The following is a 20332-nucleotide window of genomic DNA, read 5'->3' on the forward strand; positions in this document are numbered from 1 at the left end:
AATTGAATGGCTGATCTGAACCTCAACCCTGAGAGCTGGCATGGCGGAACTGGAGGTGAGGCTGTTGTAGAGAGGAAATTCTACCATTCACAGATTCTGGGCACAAAAGTTCCTGGTTGCTCCCAGATCAGTGTGCAGGCTTGATTGTGCCATCTTGGAGGCACTGAGTTCTTATAGGTCCCCAGAGTATACCCTACTCTTCACAAAGAACCCAAAAGTCAAGTAACTGGTTGGGAAAGTGCCCAAAAAAGGGAAAAAAATAAGACCATAGAGGGTTATTTTCTTGGTGAACAGGTATCTTCTCCCATCCTTTTGGATGAGGAAGACAATGTTTACCACCAGCGAAAGACATAGGCTTCTGTATCCCAAACATCCAAAATAAACATTCAATGGTGTCAGTCCATGGAAGACCTCAAAAAGGATTTTGAAAATCAAGTAAGAGAGGTGAAGGAAAAGTTGGGAAGAGAAATGAGAGAGATGCAAGAAAATCATGAAAAACAAGCCAACAGCTTGCTAAAGGAGATTCAAGGAAATGCTAAAGAAAATAACACCTTGAAAAATAGGCTAGCTCAATTGGCAAAAGAGGTTCAAAAAGTCAATGAGGAGAAGAATGCTTTCAAAAGCAGAATTAACCTAATGGAAAAGGAGGTTCAAAAGCTCACTGAAGAAAATAGTTCTTTCAAAATCAGAATGGAACAGTTGGAGGCTAATGACTTGATGAGAAACCAAGAAATCACAAAACAAAACCAAAAGAATGAAAAAATGGAAGATAATGTGAAATACTTCATTGGAAAAACAACTGACCTGGAAAATAGATCCAGGAGAGACAATTTAAAAATTATGGGACTACCTGAAAACCATGATCAAAAAAAGAGCCTAGACATCATCTTTCATGAAATTTTCAAGGAAAGCTGCCCTGATATTTGACTTTCAAACACAGGAATGAAGAGAAGCATGAAAAGTAAACAGGAAAGAAATCATAAGGGACTTACTGAAGTTGAACTGTTAACATTCCTACATGGAAAGATAATATTTGTAACTCTTGAAACTTTTCTCAGTATCTGGGTAGTTGGTGGGATTACACACACACACACACACACACACACACACACACACACACACATGCACCCACATACACACTACATATATGTATATATATATATATATATATATATATATATATATATATATAGAGAGAGAGAGAGAGAGAGAGAGAGAGAGAGAGAGAGAGCACAGGGTGAGTTGAATAGGAAGGGATCATATCTAAAAAAATAAAATTAAGGGGTGAGAGAGGAATATATTGGGAGGAGAAAGGAAGAAATGGAATGGGGCAAATTATCTCTCATAAAAGAGTCAAGAAAAAACCTTTTCAATGGAGGGAAAAAGGAGGAGGTGAGAGGGAAAAAGTGAAGCTTACTCTCATCACATTTGGCTCAAGGAAGGAATAACATGGACACTCAATTTGGTATGAAAACCTATCTTACAACACAGGAAAGTAGGGGAGAAGGGCATAAGCAGAGTGGGGGAGGATGATGGAAGGGAGGGCAAATGGGAGGAGGGAGCAATTATAAGTAAACACTTTTGGGGAGAGACAAGGTCAAAAGAGAGAATAGAAGAAGTGAGGGGTAGGATAGGATGGAGGGAAATACAGTTAGTCTTACACATGACTTATGGAAGTCATTTGCAAAACTACACATAAATAGCATATATTATTGCTTACCTTCTCAGTGGGGATGGGTGGGGAGGGAGGAAGAAAAAGAAGTTGGAACTCAAAAGTTTTAGGAACAACTGTTGAGTATTGTTCTTGCATACAACTGGGAAATAAGAAATACAGGTAATGGAGTATAGAAATTTATCTTGCCCTACAGGACAAAAGAAAAGATGGGGATAAGGGAAGGGAGGGATGTTAGAAGGGAGGGCAGATTGATGGAAGGGGTAATCAGAATGCTTGGTGTCTTGAAGGGGGAGGGGAGAGATGGGGAGAAAATTTAGAACTCAAAATTTTGTGGAAATGAAGGTTGAAAACTTAAAATAAATAAATTTTAAAAAAAGATAATCAACAAGTTGCATCAAAGGATGGGCACAAGTAACAGTAAGCACCCTGAAATATATGGGGCAAGGAGCTGCTATCACAGGTTCTTAGATCTGCATTTATAAAAGGAAAAGCAACTTTTGAAGGGTTAACAAAAAACATATATACATATACATATATATATAATATATATCATTCACTTAGTTTGGGAAATCAACAGACAGCACTTTCAAACTGTCTTACATAAGCAATATATATACCACAAATCAACAGACAGGTCCAACTATCTGACCATAGTTGCTAGAGAGGGAAGCACCAATATCTGGGTTTTCAAAGCCAAGGGTCTCCTTAGCAGTTTCCCAGAGTCTCATCTGGCACAAAAATGTCTTCCAAAAACTAAGCCCCCAAATAAAATCTGACCCTCAGAGTATTTATACCTTTTTTAGAGCCAGAGAACATTCCAACCCTTGAGAACCAATGTCTCATCAACAAAGGTCTTCCTACAAATCCTCCCTAATCAAACTCCCCTTATGGGCAGACCCATTAATGGGTGGGAAAAATCTTTAATCACATTAACAATACAAATACATATACTGTTTCTAGTTAAAGAAACTGTTGTTTCTATACTTTACTCCTAGTAAAGACTCTTGGTTGATAAAGGCAAGATTCAATCAGAAGTACTTGATTATACTAAACCAAAAACAGCAAAATATCCTACTTTTCTGGCCCTTACAGCATATCATCTTAGAGTTCCAATAGATTAGATGGTAAAAACTGAGTATTGGTGGATGTTGAGCCCATATTTAGGAAAATTAGGAAAATTAGGAAAATTCACTTTCATAGAGTTCAGAGGAAAGCTATGTAAGATCAAATACTCAAATTCTATAGGGGAAGTTGACTCCCTAGGATGGGATGTTTCCAGGAACAAAATTCTGACCACGCAAACACCAATGATTATGATATGGAAGAATAGGGAGGGATGTCTAAAAAGATCAATGTGTCCACACAGAAAATTAAACAATAGGCTTGTATTTTTAAAAGACATTTATGGGAAATAGAGAAAGGACAGGTGATAAGAATGAATACCAAAGAGTGGAATAGTCTGAAATGATAAATATCAGACTGAGTTGATGTTGATTGTAGAATAGAAAGCTGTATTTTGTAAATTGTAAAACAGAGGCTGTATTTTTTATATTTATTTTTCCCAACTACATGTAAAGACAGTTTTTAATATTCAGTTTTTAGGATTTTGAGTTCATCATTTTCTCCCTCCTTCCCTCCCCTCCCTTTTATAATGGAAATTATATAGGTTTTATATGTACAATCATGTAAAACATATTTGCATATTAGTCATGTTGTAAAAGAAAAAGCAGCCCGAAAGAGAAAAAAATGGGAAAAAGTGAAAAATAGTATGCTTTGATCTCTATTCAGACTCCATCAGATTTTTCTTAGGATGTGGATAGCATTTTTCATGACGGGATTGTCTGAGATCATTGTATTGCTGAGAAGAGCTAAGTCATTCACAGTTAGTCATCATACAATGTTGCAATTATTGTGTATAATGTTCTCCTAGTTTTTGCTCATCTCACTTTGCATTAGTGCATGTAAGTCTTTCCAGGATTTTCTGAAATCAGCCTGCTTGTCATTTCCTATAGCTCAATAGTATTCCATTGCATTTATTTACCACAATTTGCTTAGACATTCCCCAATTGATGGCCATTCTCTTAATTTTCAATTCAATATCACCACAAAAAGAGCCACTATAAATACTTTTTCACAAATAAGTCTTTTCCTTTTTTTTTTTTTATTTCTTTGAAATACAGACCACCAATGGATATACACAGTTTTGAAACCCTTTGGGCATAGTTACAAATTACTTTCCAGAATGATTGGATCAGTTCATAACTCTACCAACAGTGGATCAGTGTCTCAATTTTCCCACATCCCCTCCAACATTTATCATTTTCCTTTTCTATCATATTAGCCAATCTGATAGGTGTGAAGTGCTACCTCAGAGTTATTTTAACGTACATTTCTCTAATCGGTAGCCATTCAGAGTATTTCTATGACTACAAATAGCTTTGATTTCTTTATCTGAAAATTGTTCATGTCCTTTAACCATTTATCAATTGGGGAATGACTTGTATTCTCATAAATTTGACTCAGCTCTATACATATTTGAGAAATGAGACTGTTGCCAGAGATGCTTGCTTTAAAAATTGTTTCCTGGCTTTTTGCTTTCCTTCTAATCTTGGTTGCATTGGTTTTGTTTGTGGAAATAGTTTTTTAATTCAATATAATCAAAATTATCCATTTTACTTCTGATAGTGCTCTCTATCTCTTGCTTAGTCATAAATTGTCCTTTTCTCCATAGATCTGACAGACAAATTATTCTTTGCTTTCTTAATTTGTTTATGATATCACCCTTTACGTCTAAATCATGCATGCATTTTGACCTTATTCTAGAAATTGTAACCTATACCTAGCTTCTGTCATACTGTTTTCTGGTTATCCCAGCACTTCCTGTCAAATAGTGTATTCTTGTCCCAAAAGCTGGAATGTTTGGGTTAATCAAATATTAGTTCACTATGGTAATTCACTGTATATGTTCTGCTGATCCACTGTTCTATTTCCTAGCCAGTACTAGATGGTTTTGATGATTATTGCTTTATAATTTTGAGTGCAAGATCTGGTACAGGTAGGCTATCTTCCTTCACATTTGTTTTTGTTAATTTCTTTGATACTCTTGACATTTGATTTTTCCAGATGAATTTTGTCATTATTTTTTCTAACTCTATAAAATAATTTTTGGTAGTTTGACTCGTATGGCACTGAATAAGTAAATTAGTTTAGGTAGAATTGTCATCTTTATCATATTTTCTCAATCGACCAATGAGCAATTAATATTTTTCCAGTTTTTCCAGTTTTTCCTGTTTTAAAAATGCTTTGTTGGAGATAAAAAACAAAATCAAAGTAAGAATTGAATCACTACTCAAGATGGATGGGGCAAGGATAATGGGCAATGGGAAGAAGTAGAACTATTCAACTCTTACTGTTTTCTATTGTCTGCTGAAAAGAACAATCTTCAAAGTGGGAAATACAAGCAAAAAAAATTGAGAGCATTGAAACCCTTTCCAAAAAAAGATTGACCTGGATTGAAACCCAAGGTTAGTGAGTAGATAGTAAGAGATTATTCAAAAAAGTTCAGATTACCAGAGTTGTATGAAAACTTTCCTCCTAATTTCATCTCCTGAATACAGAAATAATTTATGGATATAATCGCTAAGCACATGATTTCTGAAAAAGCATAGAGGATGGGAGAGGCTCTATAGCCCTGCTGGATGATGAATGACCCAATTTTCAAAAATATTCTTAAAACTATAGGTTTATGAGCTTGACTGGAATTGCTGGCAAAATTAATATAAGGTGGCTTGTGAGTATACAGGGAAATGGGTAACTACCTCTTACAAACCTAAATTCAAAGGAAAAATAAAGTAATTTTGGTTTTGGACAGAATCATTAGACAGATAAATGAGGAAAATACCATTGAAATAGCATACCTGATTTTCAGCAAAGCCTTTGGCAAAATTTCTCACTACATCCTTGTTTGCAATATGAAAAGATATAGTACAAACAGACAGAACTGGTTAAATGCAGCCCTAAACAATGGAGCCACTAGATGCTGCTGTAGATAGCACTTGGCCTAGAGTCAGGAAGACCTGAGTTCAAATCCCAGCTTAGATACTTACTAGATGTGTTACTCTGGGCAAGTCACTTGAACTGTTTGCCTCAGTTTCCTTAATTGTAAAATGGGAAAAGTAATAGAAGTGTTCTGAGTATCAAATGATATATTAGTAAAGATCCTAGCATAGTGCCTGACACATAAGAAGCACTATAGAAATGCATGATTCTGTCCTAGGCTAAAATGAAGGGCCAAATATGATAAGATTAAACTTAATTGGAAAAAAATCAGGAAGTTATATGATGAAAAACAAACTATACAGAAGTTTAAAAAGACCAACTATAGACGTGTAGGCACAGGGAAGCATAGCTGAACAATAGTTCAAGTGAAAAATGATCTGGAGTTTTTAGACACCTGCAAATTTAATAGGAATCAATAGTGTGATATGGCTTCCAAAAAAAACTAATATGGACTTGGGCTTGAATCGATAGCAGCTCCTGGCTTGACTACATTTCAGGACCTGACATGTGATAGGGAAAAGGAGTGGGTCCTGGTAGATGCTCGTCCTCTAACAGGACATTGACAAGCTGTTTCCCTAAACCTTGTTTCCCTAAAGGAGGGAAACAAGACTAAGTGTTTGAAGTTGGAATCATGTCACAAGATTGAAGTTACTATGAAAGTTTAGTTTGGAGAGGAGATTACTTAGGGTAATGTATTCTTGTCTTAAGTGTTTTGAAAAGCTCTGTTTTGGGAAAGTTATTTGACTTGTTCTGTCCAGTCCTACAGGGCAAAACTAGGAGTATTAAATTGATATTCTAGAGAGAAATATTCTGGCTAGGCACAAAGAAAACTCCTAGACTATGAGAATTATCCTACAAAGGAAATGGCTGCCTTCAAAGGCACTGACTCCCTTCACCAGAAATGTCCAAATAAAGGGTAGATGACCAAATGTCAGGCTTGTTGGAAAAGAGATTCTAATTGGACTTGATAATCTCTGAGGTCGATTTCAACTCTAGGTTTCCAATAAATCATGGGGATTCAAGAAAGGATCAGTGTGTCCTCCACAGGTTTCCTATGATATTCCCCCAAAATAAGTGCTTGCAGAACTAAAGTACACCACCCGCACTCCATTACTCATTCCAGACACATCTAACAGGCTGTCTGGCATCACCCTGCACAGTCAGTCTGAAGGATCCTTTTCTTCCATCATGTAGCTAAAGGGCTCAGGCTACAAAAAGGATTAAACTCTTCTCTACTTAAATGTACTAATGAATGAGAGCAAATCGGTTCCCTATTTCAGAATCCATTCCAAACCAAACCTGAGTCAATCCCCAGGTTTCTTGGAAACAAAAATGCAAAATGTTATGTGAAATCTCTTTACAGGAGGTATGCAAATTATCTCCTGTACCTGTATATGGGAAGCAAAGTGATATTTTTAAATGTACCCTCAAAATAACATTCCTGACTAAATCTTGACTAGTCAAAATGAAAAGTCTTAGACTAGTAGGGATAAACAGGGGCAAGGTTGGCATGCTGCCACCTGCCTCTTCTGTGACACCTTTCTTCTTGCTTTTGGGTCCGAGTGTTCAAGACCCAAAAATGAGATGAAATAATGAATGATGAAATTTCAGGAACTGGGACAAATAGAAGATATTTGGGACAAAGGGCCTGCTTGTTCTCAAGTCATATTGCACTACTTCTAATGTCAGGACCAACAGAGGCAAAATGATAAGACTGAACTTTCATTCCTCTGCTTCCCTTTGGGCAGGGCACTTTTCCTTTGAGCACAGATGTTCCCTTCCCACCATGTTCAAGAGCACTGAGCCATAGGATTGGGACCCAGGAAGGACCTTAGAAATTAACAGAGAAGGATATAGATACAAGGTAATGTGTAAAGTGATAAGGATATAAAAACAAAATTAATAGGTCCTACCTTTAAGGAGTATAAGGTGAGAAAGCATGTACCTATATAGGTATATGGAAAATAAATGTATAGGAATTTGTGGCAGGAGGCATTGGTAACTGATGAGTTCAGAAAAGTCCCTAGGAAGGAGGCAGCATTTGAGCCAAGAAAAGCTATAGTAAAGAGACGGGGTGGGTGTGGGATACTAATGTGTTCCCAGGTTGGGAAACTGACTTAAAAAGGATATCATCCAAATACCATCCATGTCAAAAATAACTTTGGGAGACTCGCCTATACATGTGATTCTCTTTGATCAAAACAAGCTTAGTACTAATGCAAAGTCAAATTTATATAAGTGTAATTTTGTTTATATATACATTTTATAATATATATTAAATTAATATAGAAGTATTTTAACTCGTTTTAAGATTTATAAAGGACTTTATTCACACAGTGATGTAGCTAGGATCATCTCCAGTTTACAGGAGAGGAAACAAAGGGTCACAGAGGTTCAGAAACTTGCCCAGAATCACATAGCTAATGCAAATGTTGTAGCAGGGATTTCAGCCTCACTCTCTTGACTCCAATGTAAGTGCTGCTTCCATGTCACAATGGATCCTCCAACCTATTGGGATTCTCTGTACTTGGACCTTGGAAGAGAGTCCCTGGTCTGGGGGAGGATGAATACCCTGTGGGGGAATTACAAGGAATCTGTTAGCTCCAGGTTGTGCTGGACTTAAGACTTTGTATTCATCTTGTATGGTCTGTACGTAATTTTATATGCAGAAACTGTCTCTCCTGAAAGATCATTAGATCCTTGAAGATAAGGACTGTTTCATTTTTCTCTTTATATTCCTGGTGTGTTAGTATAATTCTTGGTAGATAGATGAATGACAGACAGACAGCAAGACAGACAGATAGATAGATAGGTATATGGATATAGACAGAGGTAAAGAATAAATGATAGAGGTAATGAATAGATAGACAGTTGATAGAGGTAAAGAATAGATGATAGAGGTAAACAACAGAGAGATGATAGAGGTAAAGAACAGATAGATAGATAGATGGATGATAGATGGATAGATAGATAAATATAAAGGATAGAAAAATGATTGATAGATGATAATGGTAAAGAATAGATGAATGGATGCTAGATTGGGTAGATAGGTAGATGGACAGACAGACAGACAGATATAGATAGATACATAGATAGATAGATAGATAGATAGATAGATAGATAGATAGATAGATAGATAGATAATTAAGTGCTTATTATGTGCCAAGCACTGTGCTAAACACTAGGGATACAAAAACAAGAAAAATAAAGGCTAGGGGGAGAAGGCATTCCAATAAAGGCTAAGTAGCTGGTGTAGAGGTAGAGCAAAAACAATGATCAGGAAATGAGGTGACACATAGCAAAAGTTCAATGAGTAATTATTGACTGAGTAACTTGTTGCCCCACATGGCATCCATGACTAAACCCAAAGGAAGATCAGTGGTTTCTGATTTGGGAGTCATCTGACTGAGCCCATTCTCCCCAAATTCTAAGGCTTTAGGGGAAATATAACTTTACTAAATTTGGAAGAAGCAGTGTGGCAAAGTGGAAAGAACAGTAGGCTAAAACTACGCTAAGACTATGAGCAAGTCACTTAAAATATAAGTTTTAAAATTAAAGTATTAATCCTTTATACTATCCACCTCCCAGGATTATTGGTAGTCTTTGTAACTTTGCACCAGTTGCCCCCTCTGCCCCACCCCACGTGCTCCCTCCTCATCTTTGTCTTTCAGTATCCTTCAATCACTCATAGTAAGCATCACCTTCTGCATGAGGCCTTTCTTGATTCCATTATGGATTTCTACCCTGCAAAACTGCCTTGTCTCTATTTTGTATGACTATCTTTGTACATATTGTCTCTCCTGATTAGATTATATAACCTCCTTGAGCTCAGGGACTGTTTTGGTCTTGTCTTTGTATTTCTAATGCCTGGAACATTGTAGGAATTTAATAAGTGTTTGTGGATTGATCAACCTTAAGTGAGTTATTGTTGTTAAATTTGTAAGTATATTCACTTGCACAGTATACAATCAAATTGTAAAGCTAGAAGAGTATTTTGAATAATTAACTCTTCAATTAATTCAAAATGAGAAGAGACTAAATGACCTCTAACATCTTTTCCTCTCTACACAAACAAGTAAATGTCCTTTGATGTTCCTATAGAGACACTGTCTCATCACTGGATACTTGGGTCTCTCTCTGGATATAGACAAAGAAAAAAAACACTTAAAAAACTTAAGTTTTAACTTAACTTTAACTTAAAAAGTTAGGCTGCCAAGGTGGAGTCAAACATTAACTTTAAAGCCAATGGAAAATGAGGAGATTGTGAAGAATTGTTTTTGCTGGACAGGACGTTAAGGCTTGGGACATTATATTTTTTTAAAATTAAAAGATCTGAGGAACCTCCCTCTTCTTTCCATCTGCTAATACCAAAAGGTAAACCAAGTCAATCAATACAGCGTTTGAACATCTATATGTTACATTTCTTGGTTAAAAAAACAAAAAATTCACGCTCCAAAGGAGCTTACAATCTGCAGAGATTTCCTTTGATACTCCTGAGGAAAACATCAATTGTGGTCACTTGGATCAGGTTTTCTGGCTATAAGCAAAAAACAAACATTTCAGGTTCAAAAAATTTTTGATATTTAGAAAGAAGAGGTGAAGGCAAGTCTTTGCCTTCCATCCTTCTTTGTCTTTCAGCATCCTTCAAGACTCAAAGTAGGCATCACCTTCTGCGCCTTTATATAGTCACTGTGGAATATCGCCAAGCCTTTATTAAGCATCTACTGTTTGCCTGGCACTGTGTTTAATACTGGGCATACAAAAACAAACAAGATGTCCTCTGTCCTCACATAGCTTACACTCTATTGGGTATACAATATGTACACAAAGCAGTAAATACAAAGTAAACTGAACTCTCACTTGATCCAGAATCCTCAAGCTCGGATTTACATGGTCTGTGTTCAATCCTAGGGGCTTCTACCAAGAAATAGAACTCTCGTACTCTCTGGCTCATTATTGCCCCTATACAAAGTTAACTCTGAAAAATTCTCAGACCATTGGCCTAGGTCTCCACAGAGGTGGGACCTAGATTTATGTCCCCAGGTAAGCTCTCAACGAAACAACGCATGCATAGAATATAGGATGTAGATTTATTCCATCACCTAGAGAATGCCTAAAAAGGAAAAGACTCAGAGGAACTCATAAACAAATACAAAATAAGTACATAAAAAGGACCCACAATAACCCATAAACTATCAATATAATTTTCATTTTTTGCTTTGTACTGCTTTCCACAGGGCACCTAGGTAATGCTGTAGAAAGAGCTCCAGGTCTAAAGTCAGGAAAACTTATCTTCCTGAGTTCAAATCTGGCCTCATTTGTTGTATGACCCTGGGAAAATCACTCAACACTGTTTGCCTCAGTTTCCTCATCTGAAAAATGAGCTGGTGAAGGAAATGGCAAGCCACTCTAGTTCTTTTGCTGAGAAAACTCCAAATGGGTCATGAAGAGTTAGATATGACTGAAAAATAACTGAACCCCATTTTCCACCTGGGTCTTGACGTCTCCCACCATCAGAACCACCATATGGTTTGTACTCTCCTAAAAAGGAAACCCACTTGTACCACCAGAAAGAACAAGACAACAGTATTGGGGTTTTATGTATGTACAACACTAGTGGTATGAATGGACGGTCTGTGCCCTGATGGCTGTGATTCCTAATAGCTCTCTCACCTTACAAATAAGATTTCCATTGAAGGTAATATTTTCCAACATCATTATATTTGTAAAAATTAGGTTAAAGTTAGTCTAAGTAGGGATTTTGCTTTAATGCAAAACTTCTTAGTAAGAGGAGAGGAAAAGAGAGACCCCATGTGAACTCCAAGTACCAGATTATTGCCTGAAAAGAACTTTTAAGTAGCTAAAAATAGCTGGATAATGTCAAATTGCAATCTGAACTTAAATCCTTGTCATGAGGTATCTGGACACATAGTTAAAGATTTTGAAACAAAAACATTGTATGTTGAAAGCACTCAAGATTAGGAAACATAATTTAGCGCCCTGACAGTAAAGAGCTAAATGCCTCTAACTGGCTAATTTCTAGACGAATATACTTGCTCTTCATTTAGAATTATGTCAGAGTCCTATGCTTGATAGAAATTGCTTAAGAAGGAAGAGCTAAATTACATTAAGTTAAATTAATATCAGTTCTAACAAAGGTCGTTAAAGATGCTGAAATCAGAGACAAAACACAAAATCAGTTGGGTTTGTTGGACAAAACATTACAGGCCTCACAAAACAAATGTAAAGTTTGTTCCCTGTCTTCATGGCACTTACAGTCTAGATGAGGAAATAAAATATATAAAGCAATCGCCTACGAAATAAGATAGCACATAACTAAAGAAACAGACAATAAGCACTTTATCAGTTAAGGAGATCACTGTAGGGTCAAGGAAGAAGTGACTCATGTAGCAGGTGGATCTTAAAGGATTGACTGGACTTGGTCAGAAGGAAAAGAGGGCATTTCAAGTGAGGACTGTATGAACAAAGCCATAAAGGCAGGAGAGCACAAAACAAGACATTCCTATCTAGAACTGAGAATTCATGTGGGAGAAGAGTGGGTTATAACCCTGGAAAGGTGGAAGACCATCCTCAAATGCCAGAAGGACAACTTTGGACAATAAGAAATGCCATTTTGAAAATAGAGAAGGGACATGACAACAATATTGCTTTAGGAAATTAACTCAGTCACCAAACGACTGAGTGGAGGAAGAGGAGATTGAAGGAGAACCAGTGGTTGGTGATTGAAATAGTGGAGGCATGTGGTTATAAATGCCCAAGTAGTCAGTTTTACCTTTATTATAATGAACATAGGAGTTGACGTTAACTATGGACCTTCATGCTGCAGGTTATAAGGGGTGTTCAGGAAGAAGAGTACCTCTGGTGTGAGGGCTTGCTGAGACTTTTTCAGGGTTGCCCATCTATCTTTAGTGTCTATGTGATTCACTCATCTCTTACCTGTGGCTCCAAGTAGCTATAGCCACACTCCAGTAAAACCATCTCAGTAGATGGGTTAAACCAGATTAAGGGTAACCAACAAGCCTCAAAACCATCAGTGAGTTAGGGAGACATCTACCCTAAGCATGTGAAGACTTCCCCCGAAGAATGAGTGGATGAGAACAATTTGTTCTAATGACTATGAAGGCAGCTGAAGCAGGAGCTGTAGAATGCTTAGAGCTGGGTCAGCCATCGAAGATACCAAGGTCACCCACTTCATCCTGGGCCATCATCAGTCATCCTGAATTTTCCCCTGGTCCCAGACTCAGATGACTTAGGGAAGAAGAGTGAGGCTGATGACTTTGCACAACTCTGCCTCACTTACATCCAATTCACTCAGAAGTCAAGGCATCATCTATAATGTCATTGATCTACAGGACAAACAAACTTGCTGCAGAGTCAGGTAAATGTAATGCTGTTTGCTTCACCCTCAAATGTGGTGTCATGTCTAGATGTGAGTAGCAATAAATCATGAATTTGTCAGGCAAGGGTCAAGATCAGGATTCTGGGGAGTCCAGCAAAATCCAAACGGTCAAGGAGCTATTGGAAGTCAGAACTGACAGTGTGTTGTGTTTAGGAAGTTAAGCAAGTTTAAAAGGTCAAGACAGAGAATGGTTAAGTGCCCAACAGGCCAGGGAGGTCCATTCAGAATTGCAGTGTAGTAAAAAGACAAAGTGAACTCCATTTGCCTTTTATACTTTCTAAAGACAATACAGATGGTTGGTTCTTGTCCCTTGTTCTCGAAGGGGACCAAAACGACATCACCATGATAAAGTCAAGTTTCAATGTGTCGGACTGTGACTGATCAGATTAATACGAGCTCAGAATGCTCTACTGCAATTTGAGCACAGATAGTCCATGTGAACATTTGGGGTGGATGCTCTAAATTTGTGCATCCTACATTTTCTCTGAGCTGTTTCAATTCTGCTTTGCTCATAGAGCACAGCACCTTTTCTGATATGGGCACCCCATACTGAGTGGTACTGTGCCAGTGTCTCCCATGTCGCACAATCAAATCCAAAGTTCTTGAGAGAGACCTTGAGAGTGTTCTTGTATCACTTCTTCTGACTACCATCTGATTGCCTGCCCCAAACAAGTTCTCCATAAAAGTGTTTTGGGCAAGCATACATTTTGCATTCAAACAAAGTGGCCAGCCCATCAGAGTTGAGCTCTCTGAAGCATAGTTTGAATGCCTGGCAGTTTAGTTCAAGCAAGGACCTCAGTGTCTGGTACCTTATCCTGCCAAGTGATCTTCAGAAGCTTCCTAACACAGTCCAAATGGAAGCGATTCAGTTTCCTGGCATGGCGCTGGTAGACTATCCATGTTTCACAGGCATACAACAATGAAGTCAGCACAACAGCTCTGTAGTCCTTCAGTTTGGTAGTCTGTCTAATACCTCTTCTCTCCCATATTTTTCTTCGGAGCCTCCCAACGATAAGGGTCCAGAACTGAGGTTGGGCTGTATTTTATTCCATAACATGGTACTAAGCTGGGCACTTCTGACAAAGTCTATCTGCTTAACACTAATAATTTCGCAGTGATTCCATACAGCTGTGAATCATAGGACAGACACCATGATCTCTGAAAATAACAACAAAAAAATCACAGGCAGCACAGAAAGAAATGGAATGATATATAGTGAGCCTGGTAGGCTGTAATCTAGACCCAATGAGGAGCTACATGTTTAAAATTTCATAAAAGATGTATGTTTGGAAAAGGATATGGGTCAGGCATGCATCAACAATGAGTTGATATGAAATAAATGAAAGGTCCAAGTGCTTCTTTGGCACCACTGAGATGCTGAAGAATCAGAGTAAGAGGGTCAGCATATTGGATGGGTCCTCTGGGAAGGATTAATGGAGAGATGTGGAGAATAGAACAGAGTAGGGTGTCAAAGGGCCACAATCTACCACGATGAAAAGAATATCCATAGCAGTAGAACTACAGATTCATCCAAATAAATAATTATGATTAGTATTGGGATCATAGATGAGTATCTGCAGCCAGAAGGAGAGTAAAGACTCTGCAGACATGCCTTGCCCTGATAGGTACAATGGCATTGGTGCTAGAAATCTTGGGGTAATCCCACAGGAGATATTCTATAGATTTTTATGGGTATTCTTCTGAGGCAGATAAAAGGCTCAGTGGAAAGAGTGCTGACCTTGGAGTCAGGAAGATCTGAGTTCAAATCCAGCCTCAGATACTTACTAGCTGTGTGAGTCTGGGCAAGTCATTTAATCTCGGTTTGCCTTAATCCAGTAGAGAAAGAAACAACAAACCACCCCAGTAACTTTGTCAAGGAAAACCCCATGGCCAGTACTAGCATGCTATGGTTTACATGGTCCCAAATAGTAAGACGCAATGGAGCAAAAACAAAATGAATATTCTATATAATTCTATATAGGTACAGAATTAAAAAATAATATGTCACTTCAAAGAAACGAAAAGTTTATAAGAGCATTGGGTTAGAATTGGAAAGTAGCTTGGAAATCAGGTCATTTTACAGCAGAAGAAACTGAGGACAGGAGAGGGAAGTAAGAGATTTGCTCTCAGTGACATAAGTAGTCACTTTCTTTTTTATCAGTTCCCAAGAATCGTTCCCAATGTGAATCTTTTCTTCCTTACCTTCCCATTGTGCCTTGCCTGACCCTGGGTCCTCCCTATCTGGAATGTAATCCTTTCTGGCCTTCACTTCAAATCTTCCTTCAAGCAAGGCTTGGGTGCCATCTTCTACGTGCTGGTGCTCCCTGATCCTCCCACACCCTGGTTCATAGTGTCTGCTTTCTCTAGAAATAGATCTTCTTCTATTTGCATATAATTAGGATTTACTTAATTGCGTGCATATAGCATTCTTTCCAAGCTCAGTAAAATGTAAGGTTCTTGAGGTCAGGGACCATTTCTGGTTTTGGGGTCTTTAAATCCTCAATGGCCCAACTCAATGATTTGGATGTATTAGGTACTTGAAAAATGCCTATTGAATGGACATTTCTTGAATTGCATCTGCAAAGTCAATGCTGTTTTTTTCTTTTTTCCACAAGTCTTAGTGAAAAAATCTAGTAGGGAAAGAGGAAATGGAATAAGGATTTATAAAATGCCCATTATGTACCAGGCAAATATTATCTCTTTTGACCCTCACAACAGCCTGGGAGGCAGATGCTGTTATTAACCCCATTTGATACTTGAGGAAACTGAGGCAGAGAGCAGTTAAGTGACTTGCCCAGAGTCACACAGCTAGGCAACGTCTGAAGTCGGATTTGAACTCAGGTCTTCTTGACTCTTGTCCCACCTCTAGCTGCAATCTAGCTGCCCTAGGCTAAAGAGACCTAGCAGAAGAACAATGAGAGGAAGAATAGAGATGATAAGTATGTTCAGGATAATAGGTCTCTAAAAAAATCTCCCTTCCAGACACAGAGGCAAGCAGTACGTTCTTCCTAGGGAGGCAACAGAATATAGAGGATATTGTTTTGCACTTGGAGTCAGAAAGATCCAGGCTCATGTCCTGCAGAAGACACCTACTACTGGCTTCCTTCAAGTCTCCGCTAAAATCTCACCTTCTATTAGAAGCCTTTCCCTGCCCGCCCTCTCCCCACACCATGGTACTGTCTTCCCTCTGTCCTCATGTCTAATTTACCCCTCACATACCAGATTTGCATGTTGTCCCCTGTCCTCCTCCCCACCTTAGACTGTGAACTTCTTGAGGGCTTTCTTTGTACCCCCATATGGTGCCTGACACCGAGTAGGGGCTTACTAAGTCCCGAACCTCTCTGAACTTTTGTTTCCTCTTCTACAAACAGGAAATAACAATAACAGCTGCTCCATTGTTGTGAAGATCAAAGGAAATCACCAATGTAAAGCTCTTTGCAAACATTCAAGTACTATTTAAATGTTAAATATTATTATTATTAATAATAATAAAGTAGATGGGAGATGAAAATGATGAGGATAGTAATCCCCAAATGGATTTAATTTTTTCATGTAGTCTCAGTTAGCATTATTTAGTTTAGCAAGAGCATAAAAATTTAATCCTTCTGTCAAGTCAATAAATTTATTGATAGGATGGTGAAAGTGATCATTTCATTGAACCCTGTCCATATCCATATTTCTGCGTTTCATTCCAGGAGTCATATTTTAGAAAAGATATCAGCAAACTAAAGCCTGACTACAGGAGGGTGACCAGGAGAGACTACTTTGTATCCCACACAGTGTCTAGTGAACTAAGGATCATAGGGTTAGACCGAGAAACAGCATCATATGAGTCTTTTAGTCCAATATCCCCATTTTACAGTTGAGAAAACTGAGGCCCAGAGAGATGAAACATCTTTCTTAAGGTCACATATATAATCAATAGCAAAAGCCAAGATTCATAGGCAGCTAGTGGCTCAGTAGATAGAGCACTGGGGTTAGGAAGACCTGAATTCAAACATAGCCTCGGATACCTCCTAGCTGCGTGGCCCTGGTTAAGTGACTCTGGGCAAGTCACTTAACCACCTGACAAAATAGAACCACTGGATTCTAGAGAAGGAAATGACAAACAACTCTGGCATCTTTGACAAGAAAACCTCAGATGGGTTCATGAAGAGTTGGAAACAGCTGAACAACATAACAAGGTTCAAGCCATTTCTTTTGTCTGCCCTGTGCCATTCAGGAATTAGAGCTCGAAGCGACTGTATTAAGTATTTAATAAATATCTGTTGCCTTCTTACTATGTGTCAGGCATCGTTCTAAGAGTTTTTCATATATTACCTCATTTTCACAACCCTCCTGGCAGTTAGGTGTTATCATTATCCCCAGGAAACTGAGGTAAACAGAAGTGAAGTGGCTTGCCAGGGTCACACAGTCAGCAAGTGTCTGAGCCTAGATTTGAACTTGGGTCTTTCTCACTGCAGGCCCAGTCTTCTACCTACCATGCCACCCAGTTGCCTCCATGTCATACTTACCTAATGAGTGATAACAATTTCAGCTACAGGAGCTTAGCAAAGAGAAAGCTCACCAGGAGCCCATTATGGTGAAGTCAGGAAAAGCTTTGTGGAGGAGGTGGGACTCGTGTTGAGGCCTGAAGAAATGATAGGGCTTAGATGAGTCAGAATGGAGTGGGGAGAGGCAAGGACAAGGAACATTTCAAGGAGGGGGTAAATGAGCAAATCTTTTCCTTGTCTATTTGATTTAGTGAACAGATTAGCCCTGCCAAAGTGGACCAAGATTGCAAAGGTAGGTTGGGAGCTGATTATGTAGAATTTCCATCATTTTGTAGCTGACATAAAATGAAACACAGACTCCAATGGGCTTCAGACTTGGGATTTTTCAGATTTAACATAATTTTGCTGGAGGGAAACGGGGACAGGGTAAAGTCATGGATGATTAAAATCACAACAGATACTTTAGAATCCACATTTATTTGGCTTAGACCACAGGTTCCCTACCCTTGATGGGTCTGATAAGGCTAAAGCCCTTCTTTCTCCCTCTCCCCAAGTGTGGTGCTTGGTGCATGTTTCTTAAATTGCCAGCCTTCAAAATATGTTCCAGCTCTGCAGTCAATTTGGCAGAAGTGAGCTGCCCAACTCAGGGCTTGTCCTTGTTCAGACTTGTAGGGATTGCACATTGTATTTAGAAATTGTATTTCATAACCTAGGTAACTCTAACTTGATATGCTGAGTCCTAACTTGATATGTATTCTTTCGTCATTGTCGTTTTACCATGAAATTCAGAGGAAAGTGGCTAATTATGTATCAGCATTTGGTGGTGCCAGCAGAATCCTAGTGTCTGCTTTCCTGGGGTCAGTGACAGACTTCAGCTGCTTTCAGCTCCCTGAGAGGCTCAACTTAGAAGTAACCTCGTAAAAGAGGCCTTTCCTGAACACGCACCAAATCCTGACCTCTAGACCTACTTCTCTGTGCTCTCTCCCACCCAAATGACTTTTTTGCATACATAAAAGGCAAGTGACTCACAGTCTAATGGGATGGGGGGAGGGAGAGAGAGATTACGTGTAAGTAATTATGTTCAAATGTGGTCTATATGGGACAAATTGGACATTATCACAAAAGGAATACATTAAGGGGGATTACGGAGGCTTCTAACAGAAAGGGATTTTAGCTGAGATTTAAAAGACATTGGTAGCAAGTGTTTGCTAGAAGATTTGAACCCAGGTTTAATATCAGAGAAAAATTTTGGATAATCAAAGCAATTCTATCCATTGTCACACTAGGTGGAACAGTAATAGCACAAGACATGGTCAGGAGTAGAGGCAGTCAGGAAGTGGAATTGAGAAATACTCTAAGTTATTAACTAAATCCAGAAAACAACTAAGTCAGGGAGGGGTAGACCGCAATGTGGTTCTAAGCAGGTAAAAGATATGGGGAGCACAGGATGAAAAGACCTGGACTTAGAATCCTGGGAACTTCCATAGAGCCTCAGGGACTTAAGCTTAGGATAGAAACAAGATATCTGAGTTAAGAGATAGTGGAGAATGAAGGAGGGAAAAGTCAGTCAATTTTTACAGTTTCTTTTTATCAGGTTCTTTGAATCTCATGCACCTTTGGTCTTATCAGAATATAGGCCCTAGAACTATTCTTAGTTAAGTATAGCCTGGGAAAAATCCTTTATGGCCCTTTCAATTAAATGACTGGCATTCTTTCCTCTGTACTCTGCCCCAAGCCCACATACACACACACACACATACACACACACACACAGAGTCTTGCTCTAATATGTTTATTCACTTTAAACATCAAGAACAACCTTGAAAGAAAAAAACTGAAAGGTCATTAGCCTGAGAAGCATATATATATATGAAAGCAGAAAGAAAACCAACTTACTTTTTCTTTGGCAACTTGGAGTCCAAGGTGAAGGCAATAGAGAGAGGGAAGGGAGATTGCAGAAAGGACGCCGGCCTTGGACTTCTAATACTGGGTCCTAGACCTGGTTCTGCTACTCATTAACTACCTATGTGACCTTAGAAGAATCTTGTCCTCTGGTGACTAGTTTTTCAATCTGAACAAGGAGGATGTTGAGTAATGTGATTTCTATGGTTCCTTCCAGCTCTTAAAGTTTATTAATGTGCTCATGGACTATTGACATTAACTCCTTCCTCTTCTCTTCCCGTCCCACCCCTAAGTCACAACAGTTGGGAAAGAATGTGTGTGTATGTGTGTGGGAAGGATGCCCAAAGAATAGGTGGCAGCAGTCACTTTCATGACTCTGGCTATCCCAAGGAGGTGATTCTAGATCCTTACGCCCTAAGCTTTTCTAAAAAGTCACAGTGTAGAGAGGATCACCCACATTTATGGGATCTTGCATATTCTTAAAACAGTGCTGTATTTCTTTGGCAGGCCCATGAAGGAATGAGAAGGATGCATTCTGTTGCCTAGCAACCAATCCTTCCACAGCAGAATGCCTTCTTCCCTCTTTAGAAGGAGGGTAGAATGTTTAATTTTGCAATTGGCAGTTGGATTTGAATTCCCTAAAGGTTGCCATGATGAATTAAGGTCTGTGAAATGCTTTTCCATGTAAATTTCCTACCCAATCTTTTCTTTGGTGGCCCAGAGATCTCACTGAATAATTTTCGCCCAATACTTTCTGTTCAAAAACTCCTCCCCACATATTAT

General features: G+C 38.6%; 1 long non-coding RNA gene across 2 annotated transcripts in view; it reads right to left on the bottom strand.

The window, feature by feature from the left end:
* The window catches only part of LOC140520763 (uncharacterized), a 46185-nt gene extending 26094 nt beyond the window's left edge, over nucleotides 1–20091 (bottom strand). The window contains exons 1-3 of one of the 2 annotated variants that reach the window (XR_011972633.1): nucleotides 19544–20091; nucleotides 17669–17784; nucleotides 8084–8306 (exon numbers count right to left, since the gene is read on the bottom strand). This is a non-coding gene — a long non-coding RNA (uncharacterized lncRNA). Of the gene's footprint in view, nucleotides 1–8083; nucleotides 8307–17668; nucleotides 17785–19543 lie in introns of those variants that run through there. The other variant, XR_011972632.1, reaches the window with a different exon arrangement.
* Nucleotides 20092–20332: the final 241 nt, after the last annotated feature.

The sequence above is a fragment of the Notamacropus eugenii genome, chromosome 1, assembly GCF_028372415.1.
Source record: "Notamacropus eugenii isolate mMacEug1 chromosome 1, mMacEug1.pri_v2, whole genome shotgun sequence".
Lineage (NCBI taxonomy): Eukaryota > Metazoa > Chordata > Mammalia > Diprotodontia > Macropodidae > Notamacropus > Notamacropus eugenii.